The sequence below is a fragment of the Hippocampus zosterae genome, chromosome 12, assembly GCF_025434085.1.
Source record: "Hippocampus zosterae strain Florida chromosome 12, ASM2543408v3, whole genome shotgun sequence".
NCBI lineage: Eukaryota > Metazoa > Chordata > Actinopteri > Syngnathiformes > Syngnathidae > Hippocampus > Hippocampus zosterae.
In genome coordinates this window covers 2,086,426-2,092,425 of record NC_067462.1, presented here as the reverse complement: position 1 = coordinate 2,092,425, position 6,000 = coordinate 2,086,426, and positions in this window count along the sequence as shown.

The window sequence follows — 6,000 nt, the reverse complement described above, 5'->3', positions numbered from 1 at the left end:
CTGTTGCATGTGTTGGCCGAGTGTTTCTTTACATTGTGTCCGTCTTGGCCTCCGACAGTCCAAAAATCAGGCATATAAAAGAGGTCCATTTATCGATCGGTGCTCGCAAAAGGTCACCAATATTTTTATTTTTTTATATTTTTTATATTTATTTATATTTTTTATATTTTGAGCCTGGTGACGACAAAATCCACAAAAACTTGGGGTGGGTGACCGGATGTGAAGACGCCATCGCTAACCTCTGCCTGTCACGTCGCGTGTCCGCCAGCAGGTGGCGGGTTTTCTCCCCCGCCATCCGCGCACCTGTCCGTAATTTCGGGCTGATTACCCTCTTTTATTAAGAGACTCCGACAGTCATCTCGCTGCCGGAGAATTCCTCGCCGAGCCATTATTCGCTCTCGCTATCTATTTGCGCTATTGCTATTTGCCTCGTTGCATACTTGCCTTACGACCTATACTTGTTGCCCACTTAGTTCGACTTTCGATATTTCGTATTTTTATACTATTTCCACCAGCGCGATTATCTCCTCGCGTCTGCTCTAGCCGCGAGCGTTTTTCTGTTTGTTTCCTGATCCTTATTTGATCAGCGTTTTCTGTTAATTTCCTGATCCTTATTTGATCAGCGTTTTCTGTTACCGTTTTTCCCTGTCGGGCTCTTTCTGTTGTTTTTTCGTTCTGTCATTAAAGACACCTTATTTTGTGACAATTCTCTCTCTTGTCTGCTTTACCTGGGATCCAACTTATTTAATTCATTTGTTCTGCTCGGAGCGATTTTTTCCCCTCGAGCAGAACGTGACAGAATTCTCCGGCCACCATGGATCCCGCGGATGTAGAGAGAATATTGTCCGCTCTTACCCGAAAAGAGCAGCAAATGAGTCAGCAGGGCCAAGCCATTTCGGAACTCCGAGGCACGGTCTCCATGCTGGCTCATCGGTTCGATGAACTCGAACCTCGTTTGGTGCGGGTGGAGGAACGGAGACTCCCCCCCTCAGGGAGCTATCCAACCACTCCGGAGGCACCCCTCTCTCTGACCACTATGTCGAGGGAACCCTCGCTCCCACACCCACCTCGTTACGGGGGTGAGCATGGGCAGTGTGGTCACTTCCTCCACCAATGCTCGCTCATTTTTTGCCAGCAGCCGTCTGCCTACGCTAATGATGCCGCCAAGGTGGCCTACGTTATGAGTTTGTTGACAGGTCCGGCGGCGTCATGGGCGATTGCGACCAGCGAGGCCAAGCCAAATCTCCGATCATCGTACCCGGAGTTTGTGACAGCATTCCGCCGGGTGTTTCACCATCCCGTGCGGGGTCGAGAGGCAGAGGGTCGGCTACTCGCCCTCCACCAGGGGAGACGATCGGTCGCCGATTACTCCATCGAGTTCCGGATCCTGGCGGCGCAAAGCGGCTACGAGGATCGAGCGTTGTGTGGGCTGTTTCGCCGAGGATTAAACTCCCAACTCAAGGACGAGCTGGCGACCCGTGATCACAGCACCGACCTGGAAGAACTGATCGATCTCGCCCTACTCATGGACAATCGCCTGAGGGAGCGAAGCCGGGAACGTGGGGGAGTATTCCGGGAGACAGCACCAGCAGAGGAGCCTATGCAGCTGGGAAGCGAGAACATTGGTGGCGAGGAGAGAGATTCCTTTTCAACCATCACCAATCACCCGGGATCATCTGTTTCCTTCGAACATGAGTACTGTGAGTCACCGTCACGCGCGTTAAACCCCAAGTCTGATCGAGTCGACACGCGACCGAACAGACTAGTACTTGAGGGAACGATATCTGGGGAATCCCGGTCTAAGCGGGTTCGGGCCCTGGTGGACTCAGGAGCGGACGTATGCCTGATTGACACCGAGCTCGCTTCCGAGCTAGGTTGCGCGTTAGAGAGACTGATCGATAGGAAGCGGATTCGTGATCTCGATGGGCGTCTCCTGGCGGTCGTAACCCACAGAACGGAGCCACTGAAGCTCCAACTCTCGGGTAATCACATCGAGCTGCGGCGCTTTTTGGTCATGCGGTCTCGCAACGCTCCCCTCGTCCTCGGGTTACCATGGTTACGAGTACACAACCCCGTAATCTCCTGGGCGCGCCCAGCAATCAACAGCTGGAGCCCTTACTGCTATAGACACTGTCTACAGTCGGCCGTCGGGGGGTACGAACATGTCACCCCCTCCGTGGAAGTCTGCCTTGACGGAGTGCCGGATTGCTATCGGGACCTCGGGGAGGTATTTAGTGAGGATCGAGCGCGTTCTTTACCTCCACACCGCCCCTACGATTGCGCTATTGACCTGCAGGCGGGCGCTCCGTTACCGTCCTCGCGGCTGTACCAGGTGTCTCAACCTGAGCGCGAGGCGTTGACGGAATACATAAACAGCTCGCTCGCCGCAGGTCTCATCAGACCGTCGCGTTCACCGTTAGGGGCGGGTTTTTTCTTTGTGAGCAAAAAAGATAAGACTCTGCGCCCCTGCGTCGACTACCGTGGATTAAACGACATCACCATAAAGAATCGCTACCCACTACCATTGCTAGACTCCGCCTTTGCCCCATTGCAATCCGCCACTATATTCTCTAAATTGGATTTACGCAGCGCTTACCACCTGGTCCGTATCAGAGAGGGAGATGAGTGGAAGACCGCTTTTAAGACCCCTCTGGGCCATTTTGAGTATCTGGTCATGCCCTTCGGACTCACTAACGCCCCCGCGGTTTTTCAAAACCTCATTAATGACGTTTTAAGGGATATGATCAACATTTTTTGTTTCGTTTACTTGGATGATATTTTGATTTTCTCCCGGTCAGAAGAGGAACACCAGCAACATGTCAGGCGGGTGTTGCAGCGCTTATTAGAAAACCGGCTCTTCGTCAAGGCGGAGAAGTGTGAGTTTCATGTTCCCGTCATTTCCTTTCTGGGGTTTATAATCGAGCGGGGTAGAATACGAGCGGACCCCATCAAGACGCTGGCAGTCAGGGATTGGCCAGTCCCGTCTAACCGCAAGGAACTGCAGCGCTTTTTGGGGTTCGCAAACTTCTATAGACGATTCATCCGCGGCTATAGTCAGAAGGCGCTCCCCCTGACCCGCCTTACGTCAACTAAGACTCCCTTTAAGTGGGACTCTACCGCGGAGGCCGCATTCGTTAGCCTAAAGGCGGCGTTTACCAGTCCCCCCGTCCTTCAACATCCTGACCCTGATCTTCCCTTCGTTGTAGAAGTGGACGCCTCGGATTCAGGGGTGGGGGCGGTATTGTCCCAACGCTCTCCAGTCGACCAGAAGCTGCACCCCTGTGCCTTCTTCTCCCGTCGACTCTCTGCTGCCGAAGCCAATTATGACGTTGGCAACCGTGAACTGTTGGCGGTTGTCTCGGCTCTGCAGGAATGGAGACACTGGCTCGAAGGGGCAAAAGAACAATTCACGGTTTACACGGACCACAAGAACCTCGCTTACCTCCGTACCGCCAAGAGGCTCAACTCCCGTCAAGCCCGGTGGGCCTTGTTCCTGACCCGATTCAACTTCTTACTCACATACTCCCCAGCCTCCAAGAACACCAAGCCCGACGCTCTTTCCCGTCTCCACGACCCCCTGGAAGTGGACCTATCCCCAGAGACCATCCTCCCGGCTCAGTGCATCGTGGGGGCCGTTCAATGGGAGGTGGAGCAGCGGATCCAGACCGCCCTGGAGGGGGTGCAGGTACCGGCGGGGTGTCCGGCGGGGAGACTGTTCGTGCCTCCGTCCCTGCGGTCGGAGGTTCTTCAGTGGGGACACGGGTCCAAGGTGGCATGCCATCCAGGGGTGAACCGGACGGTACAACTTGTCGCCCAGCGATTCTGGTGGCCGGAACTCCGGAACGACGTGACGGAGTTCGTCAGGGCCTGCACCTCCTGCGCCTGCGGCAAGTCCTCCCATCGACCCCCGGCCGGATTGCTCCAGCCGTTGCCCATTCCACCTCGCCCCTGGTCACACATCGCGCTGGACTTCGTGACGGGTCTTCCCTCCTCCCGAGGTCACACAGTCGTGCTCACTATCGTGGACCGCTTCTCCAAAGCGGCCCACTTCGTGCCATTGTCCGGGTTGCCGTCGGCATTGGAGACCGCCGACCTCCTGGTTAAACACGTTTTTCGTCTCCACGGCCTCCCTACAGATATTGTGTCGGACCGGGGCCCCCAGTTTGTGTCACGCGTCTGGAAGCGGTTCTGCCGGTCCCTCGGAGCCACGGCCAGCCTGACGTCCGGCTACCACCCCCAGTCCAACGGACAGGCCGAGCGCGCCAACCAAGATCTGGGGTCGGCCCTCCGCTGTGTGTGCCTCCACCAGCCCGCGACATGGGTCGACCACTTGCCTTGGGTGGAGTACGCACACAACACCCTCGTCTCCTCCGCAACCGGCCGATCCCCGTTCATGACGGCGTACGGTTACCAGCCGCCGCTGTTCCCGTCGCAGGAGGGGCAGGTGGAGGTCCCTTCCGTTCAACACCACCTCAAGCGGGCCCATCGCGTGTGGAGGGAGGCCCGGGCGGCATTGTCCCGCACGGCGTCCCGAAATCGTCAAATCGCGGATCGTCGTCGGCGCCCGGCCCCCCCCTATGTGGTGGGGCAGAAGGTGTGGCTGGCTACTCGAGACCTTCGCCTGGCCGGCTCCTCGGCGAAACTGGGTCCTCGATTCACTGGTCCCTTCGAGGTCGAGGCCGTCATCAACCCGGCTGCTGTCAGGCTCCGTCTACCTCCTACCATGAAGGTGCACCCCGTCTTCCACGTCTCCCTTCTCAAACCCGTTTCTTCCAGTGACTTGGCTCCTCCTCCCACGCCGCCGCCCCCTCCGCGGGTCGTCGACGGTGACCCGGTGTACACGGTTCGTGCCATCCTGGACTCTCGGCGCAGGGGAAAGGGGTTCCAGTATCTGGTCGACTGGGAGGGCTACGGGCCTGAGGAGCGGCAGTGGGTGCCTCGCTCCTGGATCCTTGATCCGTCCCTTTTGCGCGACTTCCACGCTGCACATCCATCCAAGCCGGGTAGTCCGCCGGGAGGCGTCCATTGAGGGGGGGGTACTGTCACGTCGCGTGTCCGCCAGCAGGTGGCGGGTTTTCTCCCCCGCCATCCGCGCACCTGTCCGTAATTTCGGGCTGATTACCCTCTTTTATTAAGAGACTCCGACAGTCATCTCGCTGCCGGAGAATTCCTCGCCGAGCCATTATTCGCTCTCGCTATCTATTTGCGCTATTGCTATTTGCCTCGTTGCATACTTGCCTTACGACCTATACTTGTTGCCCACTTAGTTCGACTTTCGATATTTCGTATTTTTATACTATTTCCACCAGCGCGATTATCTCCTCGCGTCTGCTCTAGCCGCGAGCGTTTTTCTGTTTGTTTCCTGATCCTTATTTGATCAGCGTTTTCTGTTAATTTCCTGATCCTTATTTGATCAGCGTTTTCTGTTACCGTTTTTCCCTGTCGGGCTCTTTCTGTTGTTTTTTCGTTCTGTCATTAAAGACACCTTATTTTGTGACAATTCTCTCTCTTGTCTGCTTTACCTGGGATCCAACTTATTTAATTCATTTGTTCTGCTCGGAGCGATTTTTTCCCCTCGAGCAGAACGTGACACTGCCAACGGTCGCGTATGTTTTTTTGTCTTCCATGTCACCTAAAAGTCCCCGTATCAGACATTCTTTGGTTCATACAATACATTTTTTTAAAATGCAGCTTTCGCGATAGTACCCAAAGGATCTGCAATATCCGTTTTCATCCCCCCCGCCCCCCCAAAAAAACGTCCATTTATTTTTGTCGAGTTGGTGGACTGGCCCCAACAGTGTACAAGCCGTTAAAAAGTAACTTTTCCTGAACGTCCCCTGAAAACGAATCTCCAGCACCAAAAAAATGAGCGCAATTCATCTTTGCTTGATCCAAACGTGCCGACTCCCGCACGCCGAATGCCTGATGAGCCCCAATGAGGTCTCGCTCACCATGTTAATGAAATGAAACGTTCCATATGTGGAAGCCTCCGCGGGGACG